We start from the raw sequence: 27,744 nt of genomic DNA, 5'->3' as shown, positions 1-27,744 counted from the left end.
CAGAGAACAAAACATTATCGCCTTTCTTTGCCTTTCATTTGTAGAGAAGGCTGTCTCAGCATTGGTGGTATGAACCTGGTATGGTACCGAAAGGCGCAGGGAAGAGAAGTCCAAGGGCCTGATTTAGCTTTTGTTTATGGTACCTAAGTGAAGAGCAGCTCCTCTAAGAAGAATCATTTTTGTATCAGTTTTTCAAATTTGTTTCAAAGGCATAAATATTGGGCCCTAAAATCATTTGTGAAGGAAAGTGGTAAACCAACCAACAACAGACATGATTAATAAAATTGTTAGCAATATTAGGACAAAATAACACATAAAATCACAGTATATAAAGGACTGTGATTAAAGCAGGGAAGGATTCCAATATTAAGCTGTGACTGCTGTAATATTTCTTTGTGAACTACTCTTAAGAAAATGAGAAGAGATTAACAAGGTTAGTTATTACACTCCTGTAGTAATTTCATCCTTAATCCAAAGTATTACCATATATGCTGACCCCTATGTGAGAAAAACAGTTCCCTACAGTCTGTAATTCAGTTTCATTATTTTACTATATATTGCCAAAACTGTATCTCGTCTAACAGAAACATAAAAGGATGAGATCCTTCAGTTTTTAGATACTACATTTAAAGAGATGACAGAAGGATGAAACTATCAGATCAGAGTTCGCGGTCTGCAGAACAGGCTCCCCCTGCCCCCTCCTTCCCAGACTATGACTTATGTTTTAAAGATAAAACAGTAAATAAATTTTGTACAAAGATGGCCAGATTTTGTGTTAAAGGCAAGATGCTGAATAGGAAGCAGTTGGATGTGTAGCAAGATGTGTCTGTTTAATCAGGATATTTGTCGATCTGGGTCAGTAACAGGATGGTTGTTTGTCCCTGGCCAGTGGGTGGCAATGGCAGCAAATGGCTTATAGTAGACAAGGATTGATTTTGATAAACATGTCCAGATGGGTATGACTTAAATCAGTAAATATATTGCTTTGCATAAAGAGATATTTTAAAATTAATTTTAAACCAATGTTTGCATCGACAAGTCACTAGATCCTACATATACACTTTTAAAATAATATTTGAAGCAGGGGAATAATCAGTAAAGAAGAAGGAAAATAGCTTTGCCTTCTCTGATCGTAACACTGCCGATGCTTTATTTCTTCATGATATATTAGATCAAAGCCCTGTTGTCTGTATATTATTACTATTTAGTAGTGCTTTTCTCAAACTTAGTGTGATCTAAAGCTAATTTACTGGAAGAGATGAAGTTAATTTATTGTCAGTCTCGTCATATAAGTTTTTAATGCAATGAAAGTATCAAAACAGCTGCTAAATGAGAGAGACCATAAAAAGGGAGTTTCCAGAACTCACTGATATTAGCTGCTCACCCATATATTCCCTTCCTCTCAGGTTTCAAGATGAGATTATTATAAAAAACAGGCTGATTTGTCACAAAAAAAAAAAAAAAAAAAAAAAAAAGAAAAAGAAAAAGAAAGAAAGAAACTGTCTGAACAAATCTGCAAATAAACCAGCTTGGGGGAATTCCCATGTCTGTGTCTGACCTCCATGATCAAAATAAGGCATCCTCAACCCAATAGAAAATTCTGCTATATTTTAGTACTTAACTCTTCACCCGATGGGGCATCTCAACATCGCAGCTCATGCTCCAGGAGAGCTGTGCTTTACCTGTGGTGGGCCCAGCCTGTGCCAGACCCCTCAGGCCAGAGGGGTGACTGCTCAGGGATGAGCAGTGCTGTGGGAAGCAGGGTGGTGGCTATTGCTGGTCACAGAGGCAGCGTGTTGCCCAGCCCCTGAGCACCGCACTGAGTCCCCACACCACGGAGAAGCTGAGCCCAGGCTATTTATCTGTGATGAGTGCAGCCAGTTGTGCAGCCAAATTGCTCTGTACGGCTTCCTTTTTATTTTTTTCCTGTTAAGTTTTTGGCTTGGCTGATGGAGGACGGAGAGGAAATGCATCCCAGCAAAACTGCCTCTCTTGGATTTGCGGGGGCCTTGTTCCAGTCTGCTTGCTGGCCTTGGGCTGACTGTGAGCTGTGATTGTTTTATTTTTTTCAGCCTTTTCTACACTTAAATTTACAAATCTGATGCCAGATTATTTTCTTTCCCTTACAGTACCGCAAAATTGGAATCACCCCACAGCCATTCTGGGATCTGCTCTGCACGGCCAGAGATGCCACCGACAGCTTTTAGATAGGAGGAAGCCGAGGCTAAAGAGCAAAGAATATTTCTCGCCCTACATTGTTCTTGAAGACTATTTCTGGCACACAGGAAGGTCTCACAAAATCACCATCAAACTTATTTTAGCTAATTCCATACGTGACTTGAAGTACTCCAGAGGTGTGTGTCAAGCCTCAGAGAACTGATGGCAAGTTTCACTCCCTCGATAGAGATAGAAATAAACGTATGACACTCTAGGGGTTGCCTGGAAGTGCTTTTCTTATAAACAGAGGGGAAAACAGCCTTCAAATGATACACGAGAAAATTAACAGGAGTGTGTCCAAATATTGTACTCTAAAATGAACACTTTGATAATCATAACAATGTGGTTTGAAAAGCATCACTTTAAAAGGTCAGCTATACCACCCCTTGAGTGCACATTGAAAGCATAGCGGATATATTGAGTCATACATATTGTTCATTGTCATTTGCATTTGGTGAAATCCCTGTATTTTACCCAATTTAGTAAGCAAGCACCGCCTCGGACTCCCTTGGCAATACTTCTAAATGCAGTTACTGTTTGTTGGGCTAAAACAACATCTTGTCCCATCCTGCACCAGTAAATCACTCTTCGGTCTTTTGATCAATGTTTGCCTTTTCAAGCCTGTGAGTCATTTTGCAATAATGGAAAGAGAGGGACTGACACACGAGAGCAATGTGGGTATTTTGAGCTGCATCTCTGGGATACTTTTGTGCATGTTGTTCTGAACAAAACGACCATCTGTACCAGTTTGCTGACAGCCACTAGTGCATCAAAAGATCTGACTTCCTATCTTTGTGGATAAAGACTGGCTTAATTCTACAAGCACCACGTAGAGTTGTCGGGCGACGTCATGAAAAGGCCTTACTGAAGTCAAGCACATTTTTTGCAACCAGCCTTTTTTAAAAAATCGTCCTCAGGATCTGACCTCATGGCATTTTTCCATAATTTTTTGCACATCACCTGTCACTGGTTTGGGACTGTTCAACTTCCCAACAGTCATGTCAGTGATGTTTCCAACCAGAATACGGCGGAAGCTGTCCTCACCCTTCCGGGGGCTACACCTGAAGAGTAAGCAAATTTTGTGGGTGTTTAAGCCTTTTTTAATTTTCTATGAGCAATGTAAAAATGACTCATTCCTGCTTTGGCTGGAATATGTAATTAGTAAACACTGGTGGGGAGCAATCATATTTCTAAATTTGTAAGCATAAACAGTGCATGATGCACCAACTCTTTGGTCCTGTTACTGATGTGTGTTTTTTGTGGGAAAGGCAGAGAAGGGGCTCAACCCCCGGAGCTGGGCAGGTTTGGTAGCTACAGACAACAGCAACTGAGGTGGGAACCAAGCACCAAGGAGACTAGGAGGCACATGGAGGAAAGGAACAGAGGCACTTTCTCATCATAGCACTGATCAAGGCTTTAGAACCATTTTAAATAAATAAATAAATAAAATAAAATAAATCTCTTTCACAGAGATGCATGAATACACAAAGCAACATGGAGCTTAATCCAAAAATCACCAAAGGCAAAGGAAGATTCAGGAAGGAAAAGTCATGGATGTTCTGGATTGAGTTCTGCAGGGAGGACAGTCAAAACACACATCCCTGCAACACACAGACTACTTTAAAACTAGTTTGCTGACTGAAAGAGAAATCAGACTGATTGTGTACAAGCACATACATATCACACAGAAACTGATCAGGAAAGAAGTCACCTTAAAGTGCATTTATAAAACCTAACGCTTTTATAGTGCCTTCAAAATTATAATGTTGCTACTAATGATTTTTGTTAGTATTCAATGCATACTGTCCATCCAAGAAGGTATGCAAGCCATATGCCTTTCCTTGTCCCTGCTATGGACAAAAGACCAACGCTCAGAGGGTTTCATTTGGACCCCTAACCCAACCTGCACAAGCAATTCAGATGGAAAATCTGGAACGAGAACCCACTGACTTGCTCCCTCTCCATCAGCCACCAGAAGGAGCACACAGGCTGCTGAGTGTCACCTGTGTGTGTCCTCCCATTTTGCTACTCTTGCTGGACTGGGGCAGCTGGGCTGCCATGCCACTCTGGACCCCAGTTATTCACCTACTGACTTCCCATTTTCCCCTGAGGATTCATCTCACACAGCACTGCTCCCCTGCTGCTGGGCCACAAAGTTTCTTTGAGATTGGGCACATCCCTCCAGTGATGCCTGTTCGGAGTTACCCACTGATGAGTAATAGCATGTAAAAGTCACTTACATTCATATTCATAGTGCCTGCTACTTAAAATGTTAACGATGAGGAAACCAGCCCTACAGGAATGAGGATGGGGGCAAACTTTTATTGGCCCCACATGAGCTTTTATCTGTTTTAAATGTTACATTGTCCCAGGGAAAGAAGTGCCATTGTTAACAGCATTGGAGGCAGTCAGCTGCACTCAATTTAAAATTAAAAGGGGAAGAAAAAATAAATTAAAAGGGAAAAAAAAAAAGGGTCTGCCTGACACACTGTAGTATGGCAGGCTATGGTAACTTGCCCCAGAAACTTTTTATTGAATCCAGCCTTTCACTACAAAAGAATTCATTAACCGCTTCACGATGCAAAGTCTGCTGAAGACATTATCGTCACTGGCCAGCGCGGGGCTGTTCCCATACACTGTGAGTACTGCTTCCACTGATCACTGCTGAGTCCAAGGTCACATCTACGAGTCACTGTTATCCAGTCCTGTGCACCAATAGGATGTCTGTGCTTCCAACTAGAGACAGCACCACATCTCTGCCCACTGTAGCCCTGCTCAAGTCAGGTCTGGCAGAGCTCAGCTCAGGAAAAGGCATAGTCTGGGAGCATCAAGTGCGAAGCTGGTGTTTAAATCAGCTGGTATTTAAATTAGTTGGTGTTTAAATCTTGTGGGCTGAACTTCCTGCCCTCTCTGCACAAGGATTACCCGTGGTACAAGAGACCTTTCTCCTGCCTTCCCCAGCACATCACCTGTACCACACACGTGTTGCACGAATGGAACAAAAACCACCATGCCACCCACCAGCTCAATTCCGTACAGCTGGGTACACCCACCCTTGGGGCAGTGCAGGATCTACTCTAATGAAGTTGTCCCAGTGTAGACAGAACCATATGTCTTCTGCACAATAATGCTACATGAATGTAGTCTCTGTTACTGGGGGAAGCCTATCTTTGAAAAGGTTCTTTTATGGGCCTTAAAAAGGCTGGGGCAAGAGAAGCCAGCATGACTCTGGAAACTACTAGAATCTTTACATCAGTTTAAGATTTCCATTCACTATCACCCAGTTTGCACTTCAGTGGTGCATGTGGTGCTGAAAGAGATGCACTAGTGGATATTTGTTATAGTTATGAACCAGGTGGCCCTAACTGCCCCAATTACACTCGCTGCCTTCCATTCATCATGCCGCCTTAATGAACAGAGAGGCTGGTGGATGTCAAACAACCAGCCAGATGAAACAAAAGAGAAGCCAGGCACAGTGTCACCCGGCCTTAACCAGCCCACCAGTACCTCTCACGTGGCTGAATCCATTCAGCTTCCCTGCAAATCCCAGTGTGAATGAACCACAGCCACTGCAGAGCAAACAGATAAGAGTCCAGAGGAAGTGATCAATATATTTAGATAAGGTGCAACAAGAATATGTAGCAACCTGCCCCTTTTTCCATGCTTGGATAAAGAGGAGAGGAAAATAAAAATCCCTGTATTGGCTGCTTCAGGCTGAGTGATTCTTTGACACTATGGTTAATCGACACCACCGTAACCATGGAGTTCGCCTAAGTTCAGGATAACACAGTGGCTTTATTAAGAAACTCAAGTACAGAAATACAGTTGGAAAGTCCTAGTTCTTCTCGGCAAATGAATCTTTTGAACTCAGCTCAGCCACCTGCACCTTCATGTTCACTGTTTTTACAGAGTAGATGTTGGAAGTGTAAAAATAATTCAAAGTATGTTAGTCATGCTTGAAATGGTCAAATGAAGATTAGAGGAAAAGAATGTGAGCTTAAAAGAATGTGAAGGGACATGAAAAGCTATGTAAATATTTATCTGTAATTTTATAGCAGTATGCTATATATTGTACTTTTCTGCTCACACACTGATTCCAGTGCTCATCAATTGGAATTTCTTCTGAAAAGGACCTTTATGGGATTGAGAAAAGAAAAACTAGGACAGCATTGAATATGAACTAGCTTTTTAGACAAGAGCCACTTACGTGACCAAGACTGTGCTCAATTGCCTTTGCTGTTTTCTTGCAGAGAAGCAGCTGAGCAGTTTTAAATAATGGAAGAAAAGAGTCTGTTTATAGAAGAAGTTGGAAATGAGACTCTACCTGCAGTGGCTGTCTTTTTCTGGGTTCACTTTAGTTTGAGTTTATTACAAAGCTAAGTTCTCAAGCTGAAAATAATGTTTCTCAAGCTGAGAGTTAGTCTTTGCTAACTAGGGTATAGTTCAGCAAAGAGGGTAATAGTTCATCTTTTTCTTCTCTAAATGACATATATATAAATACACATGTAGGGACACACAGGACAGAAAGAGCAAGTCTGTCTGAATAAAATCCCCTCTATCTTTAGCTGAAAATTTTTCTGCTGTGTCAAATTCATAATAGACTGCAAAACCAAACTCTAGAGAAGAGTATTTTGAGACCTGGTTAGTTTTCAGGGGACTTTTTCCTTATAGATAAAATAAAGACTATGAGTTTACCTGTGTCTTGTGTAAGAATCTCTTACTTTTCTGTGACTATATGTTTGTAACACAAAGTGTTTGGCATAGGAAATTCACCAATTACACAGACTGTTGTTAATCAAATTTTAAAGAAAAACTTACCAAATTGCTTATGGGAAAAAACTCCCATCCCATTAACATTGTGTAGCATCCATGTTTGTTCAAATGTATTTTTTGCAAGCACACACTGTATTACCCACCAGAAAAAAGACTCAACCAAGCTGCATCCCAACACTGAAGCACAAGGCATGTACATGGCTCTCTCCTTCTGCTCTGTTCCTTTAAAAACAATTTCTCCTCAGTTTACTCAGGTACTTTATTTATAGCCTGGCCCAAACTTTCGGCTGTGGTTTTAGCTTCAGTTTTCATCCACTGAGTCCAGTAGATTTCCAGTGCTGTTTTGGCCTGTGAGGTGTCCATCGTCCATCCCTCATGCAGGATTACCTCTTGGCAGCTGGCAACAAGGAACCCTTCAATGCCAACAGCATACAGGCAGGTCCACAAGTGATTCATAAGTTTAGCTGTTGTCTGAGGCACGCCAGCCCCAAATTTAGGCAACCCCTCTCAGTCACCGTGAGCATTGATGTAATATTTTTTTAGGTCTCTAGGTGTTGGCTGCCTATCTGGCTTTGCTCTGGCTTGATCTGGTATGCATCTACACAGATCACTGTCAAGATCAGGCCTCACACAAAAAAGACTTGTGTAATCCTTATGCTACTACTCCCAAGAATCAAGGTCTGTTCTCTCCCTTAATCACTACAAGGAGTAAAGCATGACCTGCAAGTCTACTCTATAAAAGAGCATCTATTTTCAAGTGCATCTCTCCCCTATTGAAGAAGACTTCCATTTTGTTTTAAGTATTTAAAATAAGTCCTTGGAAGATGATGAATCCCACATCTTATGTCTGGACCAGCATGAGCCTGCAGAGTCAATCTGCAATGGTGTCTAATACAGTTATTGCATGCAAAATGAAACAGTATCGAGAGGAGATTACATAGATGTGGGCTTACTACATAATTCAGGACCATGGGAAGATTCCTCAGGGATGGTCACTGCAGCCCTCAACAATTTCTTTGGGAAGACCAGACCAATGCATGTTGCTTATGTTTCCAGATTGCAGGATGCAACATTCACAGTAATTATAACCCTAGCATTTGGATTTGTATCAGAAAAAAGCAGCTCGTTGCCAAGTGCAATTGTAAATACCACTTATATTTTTGCAAAGCGTAAGCCAACAGATAGATCCCTACAATCCAGAAAATGCTGAGCTAAAATGTTCCTGATTTGCCTGCTAGAGCCAGGGATGCTGTAATAACCACGATGTAAAACTGCAATCACACACTTTTCCCCCCTGAACACTTACTTTAATGAATCCTAAATTATCTGCAGGCATAGTAATGATACCAATTATCTTTTTGATCACCTAAAACAGGCACATTATCACCTGTCTGATCTAACAGTGTGCACAGGGCTGGGGTTTTTTCCCCAGCTCAAAAATAAAGTCTAGCAGAAAGTACTGCAGAATGACCAACAGCTGTGACAGTGTCTAGTTAGCAAAAACTAACTCTCAGCTTGAGAAGCACTATTTTCAGCTTGAGAAGCACTATTTCCAGTCAGGTGGGGATTTGTGGGGCAATTCCCACACTGACTGAGACACCGGCTCCTTTGAAAGGAAGAAGTAGCATCACACTAGTGAGACATCAGAGGCATGTGAGAGAGAAGGTCTTGTAGGAAGGACGAAGTCATCCACTAGCCCTTCTGCCTCCAAGCCATCTGAAATCCTGAGAACATCCCCCAACACCTGTTTCATACGACAAAGACTTGAGAAAAAAAAGAGAAAAGCACAAGGAACAACCTTAGCTGCATCTTGAGAGAGGCAGAGGGGGATATCATATGCAGAGACCCTGAGAGCAGCTTGCCCTGTGCAGATGCAAAACGCCCCTCTGCCCTGCCCATGCTGGGAAGTCATTTCCAGGGGGCTGCCCAGGTGGTTAAGTGCTACTACCTGCAGATAAAGAACCCCATGCTGAAGTGTATCTTAACTGCACAGCCCAAATGCTCTACAGCTGTTCAGCTTGGATGGATTCAGTGGTTCAGTTAATGCAGGCTCAGGCTAGTCTGAGCCTGTTAAGTGCTCAATTAAGCCTGATCCACTGCACCTCTTTATTTTCTGCATAACTGGATTTTGTTTTTTCCATGACACAAGCATTTCCCTAACCTTTTGGAAAAGGCATTTAACTGAAAAGCACGGAGTAGTAGGAAGTTGTTTGCTCTTGGTATGCTGTGACGGAAATAAAGTCAACCTGATAGATTAGTACTGAGGAAGTGGAAGTTACTTTTCCCAAGATGTCACACTTGTGTTTCAGAAATGATTGATCTTGAGCATCAAATAAAGCACCAGCAAACCCACCAAAAATATACATCATGTATAGCAAAACAAATGCCATAAAGAAATGTGCTATAAGCTCTTGCTGAGCCCTGCAAAGCCCAATAAATATTTGCTTGTCACAGTGCAGAGCAGTGATTACAGCATGCAAAGGAAATTATGTCTCCACCACAAGAACGTGTGTTTGGACTTAAAACTAGGTAAATGGATCAGATTTTCATCTGGTGTAAGTCAGAAAGCTACAGAGATTTCAGTCAGGTTTTAGATGATTATTCCTAATGAGCTCTTGTTCCACGATGTCTGCAGAGACGCTTGGTTTACAAGGCCACGGCTTTGAAAATTCATAATCTTCCTTTTAGGCTTCTCCATCAGGAATTCCCTACACAGATTTGTTGTTTGATCCTCCACAGGAGGAAAAAACCTGGATAACTCTTCTCTCGTTTGACTACTGCTGACAAATTGACACAGGCACCAAAATTAAAACTCTGTTCAATTCAATTTGTGAATGAAAGAAGAACCTGCTTAAGGGTTGGGGAGGTGGGGTTAAAAATAAAGCCCACACAGCAGATTGCCTCCAGCAGCTCTCACAGGTCCTATGAGCTCCTATGACACAGACAAACTGCATCTCCCAAAGCAGGGATGACGGGGAGTTTCCCTTGAGGGCTGTAGCTGTAGTTTATGAACGTGCAACTTCATTAGCAGCCGGTGACCCCATTAGACAGGGCTCTTAATTTCTTGGCTTGGACAAAACTCTCCAGGGATTATCACAGCTGTACGCCATGCACAGAGATCTCACTGCTGGGGCAAGGAAGATGGCTTTCAAAGTCACCTTGAGAAAAGCTCAGTATTCAAAGATCATCCTGTGGATTTGCAGAAAATAAAGTGTTTCATTTCAGGTTTTGCTGAACCAAATTACTGTAACTTGTAGGAAACCCACTTGAACTCCCAGGTGAGGAGCTGCCACTGAAAATCACATGTAGCCTAACAAGGCTCCTCTTTCTATAATTAGGGGAGAAAGATGAGACTATTTATTTCTAACATTACTTCATACTGTGGGGTTTCTTTGAGAAAAAAAAACAGAAGGAAAGCTCATAAGCAGCTGATGACCTGCTCCATGTAGATCAGTTACAGAGGAGCAACTGTGCTCTTCACAAATGACTTTTGATGTAGGCAGCAGGCTGTGATTTAAGACGGGCTGGGTTTGCGGGGTGGTGATGGCAGGCCTGAACTCTTTTGTCAATCACCTCAAACCACGACAGACCTCAGAGTCCTGTTCTCTGGGAACGAGGGTGTTTGAGAAGCCCATGGCAGTGTCCGGATAGCTGGGGAATGCTGCCGAGACCCAGCGCTGTCTTCTCATCCCTTTACAAAACAGAGGAGAGGGAATACATGACCCTGCAACTAGAGGTGCTAGTGGGATGGATGGCTGGATGGATGGACGGATGGAACAAACTCAGCGTATCAGGCACTAAGACTGAGAAGACAGTAGAGATTCACGTATCTACTGAGAAGAAAGGAGCTGTGAGAACAGTGCGGAAGGAAAGGTCATTCTGATGTCATGTTTCTCAGTATTCAAATCTGTCGGGTCACAGAGGCTTTCAAACAGCCTGTAATGCTTTAAGTTGGATTGTTCAATTTAGAACTGCTTACAGCTTTGACCCGAGTTTAAATTTTGTCTGGAGGCATAAGCAACTGAAGTAATGTTCAGCAAAAGCCTGCAGTGGTAAGAAGATGTGGTGAATGTTGTACTAATGGAGCTTAAACGGTGTGCTCTGGCTGCTCCTGCAAGGTTCTCACATGTATTTTGGAGAGGAAGGGGATATATATGTTGTCATTAGTACATGCCGTATCAACTGCTGTTCCTAATGCGTTCATCTGGCATGATTTTCTATTCCTTTCCTTAAAATCTCCTTTTATGGCTGCCATGCAGTAGATCTGTTATTTTTAAACTACTGCAATTTTTTTTCTCTTAATACTCATCTGATTGTTCAAAGCCTGACCATGGATTCTCAAAATACACATCTGCATTCTTCCACAGCTTCATGCCGAGTTCAATCTAGATTTTTATCAGCAGAAGGATTTCAGCCTGGGAGGTTTTGTGGCTTTGGCCCCAGTGGCTACAGGTGGGAAGTGTTGATTCATGAGCGAGCAAGTTCGAAGGCTGCAAAACAACCTCCTGCCATGGCACCGAGGCTGAGCAGTGAGCTATGTGATGTACCAGAGTTTCCAGTGAAAGCCATTTTTCAAGATGTGTCAGCAGTCTTGTACTGCGGGTAGGAGCGAAGAATAGTTTTTTAAACTGCCCCAAACTCTCCCTTCATCCCAATTTTGTGCTGTTGTTCTACTTGGGAAACTTCTTTTTGTTGTCGATTTCTTAATGCCAATGCTTTCACTTAAGAGAGCTGCTCTTCAAGGCAGCACCGTGGCCAATGCGGAGTGGTTCAGCTCCACTGACTTTTCACTGGAGTTGCGCCAGCCCGCACCATCTGAGACAGAGCCTCCCTGCATTTTCAGAATCATATCTGCTGTATTTAGAAGCAAAAATCAATTTCAACAGTTTCTTAATCTCGTTAGCTCTACAAAATCATGCAGCAGGGCAGGGAATGGCAGCTGGCAGGCATCTGTTACAGAACAAATTCTACCAGTGAATGGAACATCTCCTCAACCATCTGTTTGTAATGTGTAGAGAGGGGAATTACCATCATTGGTGACTTCAGCCTCAGAGATATTTGCTGGAGATCTCATGTGGTCATTCAAAAAATACCTTAGACGGTCATGCACCCGGCACACTTGAGATGAGTACTGACCTCATTCGGACAGACAAAAAGTAAAAAAAAGTTTACAGATTGAAGAATTAGCAGGTGGCTGTGCATAATGATGACCATATTAGGATCAAGTAGAATCAACATCAACCACGGAAATGTATGAAATAAATTTAAATGCGTCAGTATCCTCAAACTTGACGTATTGGCGTAACTGAGGGGCAACAAAAATTAACAAAATAAATAACTGACAAAAAGATTGTTTTATAAAAAGACAGCCACAGTTCCACAGGCAAGTTTGTGACAAGAAAAGCCTAAAACTACTAGTCTACATAGAAGGGCATTTAATACTAAAGAGCATACAGAAGCAGCGTTAATGCAAGTATAAAACATGGGGGGAAACCAAAAAGACGTATATTCAGTTAGTAAGGGATTTAGAAATCACCACAGGAGCCTGGTGGGAAAAGCTGAATGCCTTTTTCTACGGTCCCAAGCCAGTGAAAGGTGCATGAAAGGCCTATCCATGGGGAAACACTACATTTGGGAGCCACGCATGAGACTGCTGGGGTAACAGAGCACAGCACAATGTTCTGTTTGTCTGTCCTGACTTGCTCTTGTATTTCCAGGCCCATAGGTAGCTTGGAACCTGCACACCACAGCCCCACACAGGAGTGGCACAGCATGGTTTGGAAAGGTTCCACAGCTCGGAGACACATGGGAAAACTCGAGAAAGAACAACAAAAGTGATCTGGGAGACAAGCCTATCACTGTGATCCGTCACCTGCGCCGATCATCTGGAATATATTTCTGGGCCCACCTGGGGATGCTTCTTTTCCCCTCCCTTTGTGGCTCCAAACACTGCAATATAAAATCTTCCAGGCTTAGCAAATGAACGTGTGGGTGAAATTTACACGACACACAGGCAAGTAGGCCAGTTGAGTTAATAGCCACCTCTACACCCTACTCCCTAACCTCTACAGATCTAAGGAGAATCTTACTCTTTCTCACAGATCAGAAACAAGTTTAACTACCCTCTAGCAAACTCATTTCCCAGCCAGGTTGCAGGCGGCAATGTAAGACCTGCTCTTCATCTCAAGGCAGAAGGCATGCAAAGCTGCACTGGGGTTGGTCTGGTGGCTGAGGAACTGTGCCAAGCCTTACAAACGCAAGCTGCAAGGTATTTAGATACAACTGCAGGTATCACATCATAAACAGATAACTTTTACTCAGCTGTTTTGCAAAAACAAAGTCCAGTATTTACAAAGCTCTTAGTGAAGGCACATGAGCACTCCAAGGAACTTTGCTGACTCACTGAGCCCTTGCAGTGAAAGGAGACCACAAGTTCTTAAGGAGCAGCGTACGCACGGCAGGAGAGCTCTTGGGTCAGCAGATGATGTTTATGACTGCCAGAGCTTCTGTCATTAGAACTGAGCCCCTTTCCAAAGGAACAAAATCAAAGGCAAGAGAGTTCAGCCACAGAGTGACAGCCCTGCAAGGAGGGAGAGCCTGGTGGGTGTTACAGAAGGAAGGATCCTTCCACTGGGCTGCTGTAATCTTAGGGTGGGCAGGGAGAAAGAGCCACGAATTTTAGCATCTGAAGGCTGGAAGGTTTTGCAATGAACGTCAAGGCTCACCAGCTGTAGACAAAGCATGGGTTGCACGGGGCCTGCAGCTAGTAAAACAAAATCCTGTGGCATGGAGATCTTGAGAAAGATTTCTTTCAGCTAAGGACATCTTCACATACCCAAGCAGATGGTGCCAAACCCACAGGCTCTCTAATCAGCCCCTGGCACTACACATGCCTATCCACCTTGCCTTGGGAGAACCTTATTCATGACAGCCTCAAGCCTTGCAAGCAGCTCGCCTTTGAGTCTGGCCAGACCCACATGTAGGGTTGGGGTTTCCCTGCTTGGAGCAGAGGGAGTTTTAAACATTTAGGGAAAGACTTAGTGGAAATCAGCTGGCTGAGTGATGAGCTAACCTAGGGAAAATGTGGGAGACAAACCATGCCCTCACCCCAAGGCCAAAGTGTGGGGTTAACTCAGGATTGCAGAGCAATGCCTCTGTCCTCAGGGAGTTCAGACACTTACATTTGGAAGCACTTACTTTCCTTCAAAGAAAAATATAACCCAGAGGCCTGTGCTTTCCTCTTCCTTCCAAAACTACTTCTCTGATCTAATCCAGGGGGTCTGGGCTCACCCCACTCTGCAGGGATATGGGAAGACTGGGAATCATTCCTCTCCAAGCCCAAAGGGATTGCAGCCCACTATTGCACTTCATTTCAAACCCAGCACTGTGGGTTTGAATATCCTGAGGAGAAAATGCAGCATGCTCCTCCTGCTGTAGTGTTTTCAGAGCTCACAGCTAATTTGTTGAGACAGAGGGAGGAACAATCCCTATGATGGAGCAGCAGATGCCCTCACCCAGGAACAACTGTGAGATCCAGCATGAATGGCAACAAAGAATGGATGCCCACAAGAGCATCTGTTCCCCGCCACCATCCACTAGGGCAGGAATGTTATAAAGATACCACTGCTGCTGAGAAACCATCCCACTATCCATCACTGGAGTAGCAGCAAACTGCAGATCCCCACACTCCCCGTGTGGTACCTTAGGCCATAGAAATGCTGTATTATCACTGGAGCAGTCCCTTTACAGATGTGCACCCTGTGCTTTCCTTCCTTTATTCCAAAACCAGCATGAGCATTTAAAGGAAAATAATTTCTTTATCCTTTGCTTTTGCAAGAAAGATTTACCTTGTGTATCTAAAATGTACTGTAGAACAGCAAGAAGGGAATGTAAAAGAGTCTCTTGTAAAAATTATTAATTTTCATGTGTCTCTGAGAAAGATCATTTTATATGTTTGCTACTTTATGTAATCTCAAATATGTTACAAGCCAGTAGATACAAGCAACAGGGTTTACTTAATTTAGGGGTTTTTTAAACAATTGTCCTGATTTTTCAGGTGTCTTTCTCTATACCTCCTGTCACTTCACTTGGCTTAAAATTGGAACTGTTGCTCTTTGACCTATGACTGATTAGTTTTTCTAGACTTTTGTCCTAGATGTTTGTAATACAACAACCCAGGTTATCCAATATCTAATTAAACACAGGTGGAGCTTGAATTTCTTACAGGAAGACAGCAGAATCCATTTTGAGCAGCCTGAAAAGGGAAAGGAGTGCATTGGCAGGGAAGTGAAGATAAGATGGTGGGGAAAGGAGATCACCTTGATTAACTTTGTCTGCTACTAGCAAATATATTCCTAAATAACCGATCTGTATGTGAAATTTTTTGGGGGGGGTTTGCTAGTATCTGTTGCATTGATTGTTTCATTATGGGTGAACAGGTTTATCTATAACCTTGAAGCATCCCCACAGCACTCCCTTAGAAGATGCAGCTAGTTCATCCTTACCTGCCCCTGCTTTTCTTCTGTGCCTTGGATGTATTTTGTATGAGGTTACTGCTCCCTGTAAAAAGCACTGAGTTTCTCACCTTCTCCTGCTTGCGACTTCACCATCGACAAAGAAAATTTTAAGCTTATGGTATAGAAAACAGAAAAGAAATTAGTTCTTTGAGTTCCACTTGTATATGCAGCTACTTCTAAAAAAGAAGAGCTGTATTAACAACCCTGTCCCCTATGAACCATACTCTGGTCCCAAAAGTGACACAAACTTTGTTACTGCAACCTTGTCTCAGAAAGCTGCACTCCAAAAAAGATCTCAAATCCTGCACCAGATTACTGCCTTGGGCCTCAGTTCTGCTCCCAGCTCTTGTATTGTTTGCATCTTTTACATATGGAATCACAGAACCATAGAATGGTTTGGGTTGGTAGAGACGTTAAAAATCACCCAGTTCCAACACCCCTGCCACAAGCAGGAACACCTTCCACTATACCAGATTGTTCGAAGCTGCATCCAGCCTGGCCTTGAACACTTCCAGGGATGGGGCATCCACAATTTCTCTGGGCAACCTGTGCCAGTGCCTCACCACCCTCACAGTAAGGCATTTCTTCCTCATATCTATCCATCACCCTTTGTCCTATCCCTACATGTGCTTGTAAGAAGTCTCTCTCCAGTTTTCTTGGAGGCCCCTTTTAAGTACTGCAAGGCTGCTATAAGGACTCCCTAGAGCCTTCTCTTTTCTAGATGGAGCAACCCCAACTCTCTCAGCCTGTCTTCATACAAGAGGAACATGTATGTAACAGCCTTAAAGACAATTGATTAAAGAGGTGATGCTCTCCCTGACACCAGAGCATGGAGCTGGACACCGAATAGGAAATTCCAGCACCATGTTGTGAGCCATCCTCCCTGCTTCCTCATCCAAACAGTACTGGGCTGTTGGATTTATACAGAAATTACCGCCACAGGTAAGCCAGGTGGGTGAGCACCCATGTGTGTTGCCTGCCAGTGAGCAGTGGGTGCCTGATGCCCCTCAAGTCCCTTGACAGTGTTACATCAATTAAAGGCACACACTTGCTGGTGCTACAAAACTGAAACCCCTTTGTGCCATCTTTACTTGGATTGCCTCCTCAGCATTCTCCTTCTGAGTGCAAGGAAACAGCAATAGGAAGAAGGGCTATGGAGCCAGATGGGTGAAGGCACTACTGCTGGTGTGTCTTTAGCCAGCTGATGACTGTGAGCCTGATGTGTGACAGGAGCTGGGGATACGGAGCTTACCGCCTTGCTGCCGTGTCTCCAGCACAGCTGGGCTCGGGATACCACCCAGACAACATCCTCAAGACAAGAGTGATCAGCCTGGCTTTGGTAGCGGGATGCTGGTGTGTGAGCCTCTCTCTGCAGGGTCATTGCAATTTGCTGTTGCATTGGGAGCACAGAAAACACTGGTGATGAGAGTCTGTGTTTCTATAAGGAGGCAGCTGTTCAGCACTCATGGGCATGGGTATGAGCACCAAGTATGGACACAAAGCTTGCCCACGTTACCCTGCCAGTGGCCCCAAGACATGAAGTTCCCATGAAAAATGTCACTGCAGTTCCAGCCGTCAATCCTTTGGGACCTCCCCCACTCAGGGGGCTGGCCAAAACACAGGGATGCCTGCCTGGCTGCGAGGGCACCAGGAGCACCGCAACTGCTCAGGGCACAGAGGTGAGGGTGCACCCCTTCTGCAAGCAGGGGTGAGGTCGCTGGCGCTGCAGAGGTTCTTCCTTCCACGATCTCCTCCGCGTGCAGGAAGCCTCTCTGATGTGATGGGGCGATGCGGCGCAGCAGCAGCCCATGCCTCCTCCACTTCTGAGAACCCCAGCTTTCACCACTACCGGCTTTCCGTGAGGCTGAGTGCCACAGCTGGCACAGCACAGCACCGCATGACACCCGCCTGCTCTTTTCACTGGAATCCCCTGCTCTTGGCTATTTACATCCTTTTCTTAGAGAGAGACAGGAAGCCAAATGAATCAGAGCCATCTATGGTTACCTCTGCCCCAGCCCTTACCAGGCTCTCGGCAGTCCCTGTGCCTTGATGGAGATACCTCTGTTTGGGTTCATGCTCTGCCCACCGCTGAGATGGGGCAGGAAGGGACCAGAAGCACCTGCATCATCCCTCCTGGGGCAGTGGCCAGGGACTAGGAATCACAGTGGCCCTGGGGAAACAGGGGGGGCAGGCAGAGGCATCCCAGGGCTTGCTGGCTCCAGTGCCCCTGTAAGCATTTCCCACGGGAGGCAAAAGTGGGGCTCTCCTCTCAGAGGCTCCTGCAGAAAGCAGAAACAGGACAGGTCCCAGCGCAAACCTGAATCATTCCTGCTGCTGCAGCCAAAGCCCTAATCCTGGGTCTGCAGAGGTGTACCCCAGAGGAAGGGAGGAAGGATGTAGGCGAAACATTTCATGGTAGAAGTTGGTTCCACATAAAACTAAAAAGCAAGTTGTTCCTCTGAAGGAGCACAAGGTGCATGAAAACATCCCACCAGAGGACGTAAAGTATATCCTTTGCTCTTCTCTTGCAAGGTCTGACACACAGGGTTAAACACCAGCGAGCTCTGCTGCGCATCTTCTGCAGAGAGATTTTCTTCCCTCTGAAACTTCGAAGAATAGGTGAAGTGCAAAGCAGCAGTTTAACCAGATGCCACTGATCAAGGCAACAAACCCCATGAGTGAGGATGGGGCCCTTCCCTCCTGTAAGTGAATCGCAGTTACAATCAGATGTAGGAGGCTGCCTCTGAACTCCAGTGATGCATCCGTGCACTCACCATTGCTCTGTTTTAAATGACACCTCTAGCTTCAGGGAATCATTTCGGCTGCCAGAAAACAACTGCAAGGAGAAAATGAACATAATACTTGGGCCACCTTTGTCCGATCCTCCTGTCTTAGGCCTTATTAGCTGAGGGTCAGTGCTGCAAAGGAGCTCAACCCCCACTACCCTGAGAACAGCTGTGCTCAGCTGCTTGGATCCTTCCAGACCTCCTGGGACCCCCCAAAGTTACCAGGATTTCTGGCTGCAAGGCAGGTTTCCCACCAACTCATGCATGTAGCTCTCTGCTGCATCAAACTCACTCATGACATATACATGGGGTCCAGGACACTAAATCAGAGCCAGGCATCTTCCTGACAGCTTTAGAGCCAGCGCTCGGCAGCACCATGCCTAGTGCTGCAGCACGTGAGGTGAGGCAGGCAGCTTGCTGGGGACACATAGAGCACAGCAGGGCAAGTCAGATGCCTGCAAATAGCACTTGTAGAGCCTCAAATATTTCCTATAGAGCTCTATCGAATTGCCTAGTGGGCAGCAATGCTCAGGGGAGAGGGGAAGCTATGCTGGGAAGCTCCCCTGCCACCCCAGAAAATTCTCTATCCTGCAGGCTGCCAGCACACGCTCACTTGGCCAACCACAGCTCCCAGACTTTGTTCTGGCTCACGCTGCAGGTCCCAGCTCTTGTATGGGAAACCAGAAGTGTTCAGGACTTCTGAGGTCCAGGCCCTTTTTGCCAATATAAAAAATTTACCAGCATGCTGGGAAGGTCAGAACAATGCACCCTTTGTGTCTCAGCTGAATCTGCAAAACAAAGCATATGTCTTCTCTTTTCCTCTTCTTTTCATTAAGGGAAAAAATTATCCATAAGTTACAGCAACAGGACATCCAAAAAAACCCTCTCCAACCAAACGAACCCTAAGCTTGCAAAGGCAAGTACTCAAGAGATGCCAGAGCTGAGACTGCCTGCTCAACACCAGAAGCAGCGAGCGACTGAAACAAAGGACATATGTCCTGCCCCTCTCACAGGGGGAGGACTGCATTCTCTGGCCACGTCGCACTGCCATAAAGTACCTGGAGAGAACAAATGGAAATATTTTCTTAAGCAGCAGGGGAATGACAGGGAGAGGTGAAGCCAAGCAGCTCAGAGCCAGGGAGCTCCAGCCTGGACGCAGTCCCTCCCGCACCCAAGCTCTGTCCTGCTGCGTGACCCAGCAGAGACAAAACGAAGTTCTGAGTCTGATTCAATCTCGCCTTGTTCCAGTTTTCCACCAGTTCAACACCCATTATCTGAAAACAGGCAAGCCCTTAGCTATAAAAGTCAGATTGCTTCTCTTTTTAAGGAAGGGACAGAAGAAAGAAAAGAGAATAAAGAACTGTCTACCAATAATCCATTATATGGAAACATTTAATGGGAGTTGCATTGCACAAAACCCAGTGACAAAGCAGTGGTTTTGGTCTTTCCTGAACAGATAGACCAGATGATACTTTTTATCAGTATTATAAATATCAAGCTATACTTTTTGGAACTTGCACTCGGATATATTTCTGCATTGTGGATGTAGCCATAACAGCTTGGGTTGTCAGCTACTCAGGCCCTGTACTAATTCCGAAACTAAATATCTGTGCTTACAAACAAGCACCACAAAATACTCTGGCAGCTCGAACTCAGCTATATAGTATGCACCCTTTATTTTCTTAATCTAGCCTGCCTACCAAAGCTGAAAAGGCTTCTTCACTGAAAAAACACCTTTTTTTTGAAATTCAGGATCCATACATGTGCGACAGGAAAGGTTTGTTTCAAAGTTTCATTTGCTCCGTGGTTCCAGTCATTTGGTTTATCGGAGGGTGTGATTTATTAGAAAAATACAAACAGCGAATAGAAATTAAAAACGCAGTGACCTTTTACTGCAAGGAACAGCAGTTTCACAATGCATTCCTGATTAGAAAAGAACATCATATTACCCACATGCTGGTAGCCGAGCAACTGCAAAGCTTACTCTTTGCTATCTACAAAATCATGGGATTTTTAAATTTTTTCTTTGAAAAATATAAACAGCCAGTGTTCATGTTAGCAAGTGGAAAAAGTGTCTGAGGACCTTATTTACAGACTTGGAAGAACAGGCTAATCCCTTGTCCTCGTAGCTAGTTTTAGGAACTTACAGGTTTTTCTTGGCAAATACTCAAATGCAACACTGCTGTCTTGCTCAGACTACCTTTAGTCAATATGATTTCTGTTAAACTCACCTGCAGCGTGAATCGGGCAATTGTTTGGCCTCATTGCTACCAAACAGCTATTTTAAAGAGTAATCCTTACAGTTTACGAAATGACAGCGGAGGCCTTGGCTTAGATATGCACCAGGAAGAGAGCATTTTCTTAGAAAAGCATAGTTCTCAGTAAATGATAAACCACAGAGCTACTGCTGTGCACATTAAACCACAGAGCTATATTTATACAGAATCAAGGGGCTTAAATCCCACCTCCACCCCCACTCTCCAGCTTCTGCCATCCAAAAGCAAGGATTTTCAGACGCACATCTAGCATTTTGACTCCTAACACAATCTCCTGACCTACGTCAGGCATCCACATTATAGCCATAGGGAACACAAACTCTTTTTCCATATGACTGTTTGATTTAAGGCATCTGAAATGTCTCCACTATTTATTATTATTGATCTTCTGGGCTATGGTGATGCCAAGAAGCCTTACCGTGCCAGCTTCTCAGCAAACTAAGAGTCCCTTCCTCACAGAGCTGCAGTCCAAAGAGACCACAGAGACATCAGGAGTCAGAGGAAACAAGTGCTCTGATCCCAAACACGTACAGGAGGAAATAAATCAGTCTCCAAAACAAGCAAGCATCCCGATTCAGAAACACACTTTAAAAATGCCCACACTTAACCCTTGGCAGGGACCTGTGGGACCAGTGAACTCCACAAGCTACTGCTTGTCTGGCCTTTATGATACGTCCCAGGCTCAACCAGTGCTACTACCAGCACTGCCAGGTTGGGAGGGACACCTCAGACTCACTTCATTTTTCCAGTGGAGAAGCATGAACAGCCCTTACAGTGTGTTGGTATCCAAAGCTGGTATCCATAGCTGTGCAGCTACAAAAGAGTATTTGGCAAAGCAGCTTCTGTCCTGAGGGAGAGAAGGCAAAGCTCATGGAATGGGACAACAAAACAGACCGTGGAGATGTTTTCCTATGCCTGATCACGGAGCACATTCTCCTGGAAACTAGACTGAGGCCCACGGAAAACAAAGAGGTGGTTGGTAACAGCCAACGTGGCTTTACAAAGGGGAACTCATGCTTGATGAATTTGGTGGCCTTCTCAGATGGGGCTACAGCACTGGTGGATGGGGCAAAGGAACTGACATAATCTACCTGGACTTATGCAAAGTGCCTGACACTGTCCTGTGTGACAGCCTTGTCTCCAAACTGGAGATATGGATTTGATGGATGGACCACTTGGGGATAAAGAACTGGCTGGATGGCTGCACACAAAGAGTTGTGGTCATCGGGTCATTGTCCACAGGGAGACCAGTGACCAGTGGTGTCCCTCAGGGGCTGGTCCTGGGGCTGATACTGTTCAACATCCTGTTGGTGACACGGACAGTGGGACTGAGGGCACCCTTGGCAAGTTCACTGACAACACCAAGCTGTGTGGGGTGGTCGACAGCTGGAGGGAAGGGATGGCATCCAGAGGGACCTGGACAGGCTGGAGAGGTGTGCCTGTGCAAACCTCCTGAGGTTCAACAAAGCCAAGTGCAGGGTCCTGCACAGGGGTCAGGGCAATCCCAGGCACACCCACAGGCTGAGAAATTTTTAGAGCAGCCCTGTGGAGAAGGACTTGGGGGTGATGGCTGATGAAAAACTCAACATGAGCCGGCAGTGTGGGCTCACAGCCCAGAAAGCCAAGGGAATCCTGGGCCTCATCCAAAGCAGTGTGGCCAGCAGGTCAAAGGAGGTGATTCTCCCCCTCTAGTCTGCTCTGGTGAGACCCCACCTGGAGTATCCAGGCTGCATCCAGCCCTGGGGTCCTCAGCGTTAAAGGACATGGAACTGTTGGGAGGGACACAAAGCTGATTAGAGGACTGGAGCACCTTCCCTTCAAAGACAATCTGATTTGGGGGTGTTCAGCCTGGAGAAGAGAAGGTTGCATGCAGACCTCATAGCAAACTTCCAGTATCTGAAGGGGCCTACAGGGAAGCTGGAGGGGGCCCTTCATCAGGAACTGTAGTGATACAACAAGGAGTAGTGGGCACAAATTGAAGGACGGGAAATTTAGGTTGGAAAGTAGGAAGAAAATCTTTACTGTGAGGGTGGTGAGTCACTGGAACAGGTTGCCCAGAAGGTTGTGCATGCCCCAACCCTGGTAGTGTTAAAGGCCAGGTTGGACAAGGCCTTGAGCAACCTGGTCTGGTGGGGGGTGTCCCTGCCCATGGCAGGGGGGTTGGGACTAGACGATTTTTAAGGTCCATTCCAACCCCTTAACCTTCTATGATTCTATAATTCTACGTGATAAATTGCCAGCAACATTGCATTTGCGGGATTTTTTTCACAATTTCAGATAGCCAAGAAGAAATAAGAGTTAACAGTGCTACACCTTGCACAATGCAACACAAATCTGGTTTCCAGAAACACAGACTGTCCTCAGAAGAGACCTGTGGGGCACATCCTGCACGTCTCCAGGCTTAAGTGTGTCTGTCCCTTTCTAAAGAAACTGGGGGAGGAGGCAAAGGGCACCCAGGTCTTGTCCCAGCACAGTCTTCTTGAAGGCATCTGCTTGAAGGTGGGAATCAGAAGGTAGAGAGACTCAGCTGAGGCTCCGTTAGCATATTATAACATTTTAAGAGCAACACAGAGCTTTCTAGACCACTTGAAAGACTTCTATTCAGTCTAGGTTTAATCCTGCTGTCACGTAGCTGAAGGCAAAGAGCACCTTTGCTGCAGCACTTAGGGGCAGCGCTTGTCAGGAGTCAAGGGGCTGTGAGTTACCACAAACAAGCACCACTCTCAATCCCAGCTTGCAAGGACTTTGTTCTCCAGCTGACAAAGGGAAGTCAAATAAGCCCTATCTGTCAGAAGAGGCTTCAGGTGACCACAGCTGGACAGGTGACTGCCAGGATTCAGCAATAAATCCAGCTGTCTCAACATTTCAGAAGTAGTAAGTAAGATACTCTTTGCAGAGTAAGGTGGCCACTGGCCACTGGTGGCCTCAGAGCAATTGCTGAGATTTTCTTTGAATTTATTTGCAATTTTGGGCAGTATTAGCTGTAAAATGACATCTGCCTACATCTACATCTAACTGCCTACATTTTAGTGGTACAGAGTTGTGCAGGGCATGCAAATACCAGTGGGGCAGGGCCTATGATAAGCAGTGAGTAACAGAAAAATCAGTTTTCCAGCTCCCTGAGCCTTCAAGAGAGTTAATAGAGCTGTGATCACAGAGGACAGAAACTGAAATGCAGTTATAGGCAGGATGGGGCTGTGTAAAAGAAGGATGTGCAAGCTCAGCCTGGCAGTGCCTGCCCATGGCCCAGGGGCAGAGCTGGCTCAAGGAACAGCCCTGAGGAGCTATTCAGTAGTTTGTGCCATGATCTAAACAGGCTCTGGGCACCACTGAGCTGTGCAGTTACTAATTACTACCCTCATTGGTTTGAGTTGGGCAAAGATTTTATGCGCTCCTCTCTGACCCCATAATGCTGACAGCTCTGGGAAGAAAGTGGAAAGACTCCAGCGATGACTAGGAAAAAACCAAAACCATTGGGTGACTCACTTTTCCATATCAAACATGATTATTTTGTATCTATAAAGATATTTAATCCCACAGAGACTCCTACATCAAGTTCACTCACTTCACAAAGCAAATAACAATCTTCCTCTCAAGTCAGCTGATTTGAAGGGGTACCTGTTATCAAAGTACATGGGGCTGGGATGAAGGTGCAATTGGCTGTTTGACCGAGGCTGACCAAGCCAAAATATTACATACTGCAATTTTCAGGCTGCTGACAAATGAGGCAAACATGGGTTAAAAGTACTCAGCTGACCCAGTGTGGAAATAGAAGTGTAATTCTGGTACCAATGAATTCTGTATTAGCAACGTATTCACTGGCGGGAGGAGAGGAACATTTCTGTCACATCTCAAAGGCAAGTGGGAAAGCAGCCTTATGCTGGAAATACAAATACTGCTTCAATAACCCTTACTGTATCTAAAGAGGTTTCTGTTTGGGGATAATTATCTTTCTTTCCCTCCAGGCATTGCTTTAAGTAAGTGCTTTGAGTAACAAGGAAAACAATGACTAAAATAGTCACTGTGCTCTCTGTAAGCTCACAGTGCCCCATAAGTTCCCAATGGGAGACACTTTGGCCAGGTTTTATTCCCTGATCCGCACCAACTGAAGTCAATGAGAGCTCCGTTTATGCTCCTCCAAGAAGAATTCCACCCATAATGTTTAACTACAATGAGCAAATCCATTTTATTAGATATTGGTGGACTGGAAAAATGCCCTAGGTATTTTTAGACAGCAACCTGGAGGACACTCCAGATCCCTGGGTTTACCGTGGCTAAGCTCTAATTTATGAAGCAAGAGTTTGGCAAGAAGAACAAAAGCACGTGGACATGGCTATTGCACATCTCATGATCAGTTCTTAAATGGAAAAATGGATGAGATACCTGAGCTTGGAATAAAATTATTCCAGCCAAGGGAATACACAAACCAAGTGGGTCTTGAAACATTTCAAGGCAGTAAGAAAACAAGAAGATACCAGTCTAACGCTACATCACTATATATGACACAATTATTATCATAAGATGGAGTTTACTGAGCAAGGGAATACTTGTTTCTTTTATTCAAAACAAATCAGAGTGGAATAAAAAGCCACCTTACAGAGGAGTAAGTAAAGGATGGGGAGAGGACTAACAAAATCTCCTGCCCAGGAACCCAAAATTATGCATTGAATAGAGCACACCACAGAACCAGTCTCAGATGAGGAACCAAACAGCTCATGCTTGCCACTCAGATTAGCCAGCACTTAACATGAAAAGTTTAAATGCTGCATAAAATTAGTGGGGGTGGTGGTGTTGGTGGTGTTCTAGTTTATGTCTCTAGACTAACTGATGATACGCTCTTGGCATTTCTATAACCTCAGAAACTTGCAGATATAAATTTAAAAGAGTAGCTTAGATCTGTAGAAACTTTAAAATATAAGTGTCTGGGGAAGTGAGGAATCCCTTTTTAAAAGGAACAGGATTACGCAGAAGAAACGTGAAGAACTGTAAAAGCAAAGATATCAATGGAAGAGTAGCAAAAGCCTTTCTGATGAGATCAGTTTAGCTATAGAAGGAGTAAAAACACTATCACTGGATGCATATAAAATTTTACTAGGCTGTCATAGATGTCTTGCATACTCACTCACAACCTTTTCTGGTTAGAGCTTCCTTTGTAACAGATGGGTAGGCATGAGGGAGCAAAGTATTTCTCAAACACTTCTCTTACCAAAAAAGTTAAGGCATAAGACAGCAGAAAAACTTCTCACTCTTGAAAGAAACAAGCTGAACAAAATCCACACCACCACATGACTTTTCAGCAAACCCTACCAATTTTGCACAGAGCAGAGGAGGTAACTTTACCTCTTTGTTCAGGTAGTAACAGATGGGAAAGCCGGGAGAAGAAAAGCTACCCAGCTGTCTCTGGAAATTTTAGTGGCATCAACAAATGCTTAGTTTGATTTGCCTCAATATCACCAGCTCCAAATAATCCTTCCTTTACTGTGGCACTGGAGGATCGAAGAAAATCTCACCTCTGTACAACTGTGGCAATTGGAAGGACCTTATTTGGATTCCTCCCCCCAGCTCCACTTTGCGCTGAGAATACATGGCTTCAAGAGCATTCACGAAGGGATTTTTTTCCTCCTCTGGCTTAAACAGTGAATGGCAGAGCTCCGAGTCTGAATAAACAGTGTGGGTGGTGACTGCTCTGTGAGGCCCATGTAAAGGATGCAATCATTTTCTGACTCTGTTCGGCATTAAATCATGTGAAACTAGCTTGATTACCACACATAACATTGACTCTGTTACAGACTATAACGTACCGTGTATCCTTCCCTAACTTTGCAGGGGAAAAAAATAACAATTAATTCTCCCAGCTTCAAGTGTTTAATTGTGTATAAAGTTCATTGACCTCACTAGTTGCTGTCAGATGATCTTGCTAAGGCCTGTGAAAAACATCCCAGGAATGCAGTGATGTGGGCAGAAACAAAGTGAGTTCATGCCACAAAATGCTTTAAATGGAACAAAATCAGCAACCATCCAGAGAGCCTGCACTGAAAACAGGACTTCGGAATAATCGTTGATTTAACCTCACCTAAGCACAGCTAGTCCTTGAAAAGGGGCTATTATAAATCATAGCCTTTAAAAAAAAAAATCCTTTAGGGATCCTGCATGTGACTACATGAAGTAACTTTGTTTACTGGGAAATCTCTGCAGCTGACTGGGAGGCAATGTTTTGGAATCACTGGAGAAACTGGGGCATGCAGGAGATAAGCTGGGAAGTGGGGAACCTGCTTTTGTGCCCTGTCCAGCTCCCATTAAGGGGAACCGCAGATAAGTCGTTTTGCCTCCGTGCAACACCATTTCCTCCTCAATAAAAATGGAAATAGGTCTGCTTATCTACATGAAGACACACTATGCTTTTTTCTGTGCGGGGAAGCCACTGTTAATGGAGGTATCACCATGCATTTGACACATATGTGAGCATCATTTTTGACATCTCTCTGACATGCAGGTTCTGAGCTATGTTTTAAGAAATCTTTCCCCAAATGACCCCAAAGAAGTGTGTTGTGTTACCCATTTCATACACTGTTTCCAAATGAATAATTCAGCATGAATTGTGCTGGTAGTGCCCATTAAAACGTAAACTGCTCCTCTTACCTACTTTTCACAATTGACCTATGCAATTTCAGAGGGATGTCACAGCCCAATTTTCTAGGGAAGCAAGAACCACTGATTAGATGGCAGCTTTTGTTAACCCTTAAACCTTAGCACAACTTAAAACCACATCTGCCAAATCTCTGTCTGACTGCAAGGCCTTTGGGATGGAGACCAAAAGTGCCTACAGGCATGGATGGCATTTTGACCATCCCCACTGTCATCTCAGGGTGATGCAGCCAGATGAGCCCCATAGCTCACCAGGGCTGGAAACTGGGTTCTCCCCTGCTTCTGGTGTTTTCTTGGGAGCCTCCAGCAGAACCTGACCATTAAGTAACAAGTTCTTTAAGTGTGACCAGGCAAGCATCGCTGCAGGGCGCTTCTTCATTGCATTTATTTCACATCCCCTCCTGTACTGCTCTCACCATTCTTTTCCTCCTCCTCTCCAAAGGCTGATGTACATGAGGAGGGAACGTATGGCTCATAGACAGTAGAAAGGTGATTGAAAAGCTGGTCTGCAGTGATGACCTAGGAAATGCT

General features: G+C 44.5%; 1 protein-coding gene and 1 long non-coding RNA gene across 6 annotated transcripts in view; one reads left to right on the top strand and one right to left on the bottom strand.

Annotated features, from left to right (window-relative positions):
• The window catches only part of LOC109143207, a 48,963-nt gene extending 42,046 nt beyond the window's left edge, over window positions 1–6,917 (top strand). For all 5 annotated transcript variants that reach the window (XR_002043208.3, XR_002043203.3, XR_002043204.3 and 2 more), the window contains one exon: window positions 2,130–6,917. This is a non-coding gene — a long non-coding RNA (uncharacterized LOC109143207). The remainder of the gene's footprint in view (window positions 1–2,129) is intronic.
• Window positions 1–27,744, bottom strand: part of BCL2 (BCL2 apoptosis regulator) — a 96,563-nt gene that overhangs the window by 24,102 nt on the left and 44,717 nt on the right. The gene's annotated exons all lie outside the window — the stretch shown is intronic.

Source organism: Corvus cornix, chromosome 2 (assembly GCF_000738735.6).
Source record: "Corvus cornix cornix isolate S_Up_H32 chromosome 2, ASM73873v5, whole genome shotgun sequence".
Lineage (NCBI taxonomy): Eukaryota > Metazoa > Chordata > Aves > Passeriformes > Corvidae > Corvus > Corvus cornix.
The sequence above is the reverse complement of the archived record's forward strand: the minus strand, read 5'-3'. Positions and strand labels throughout refer to the sequence as shown.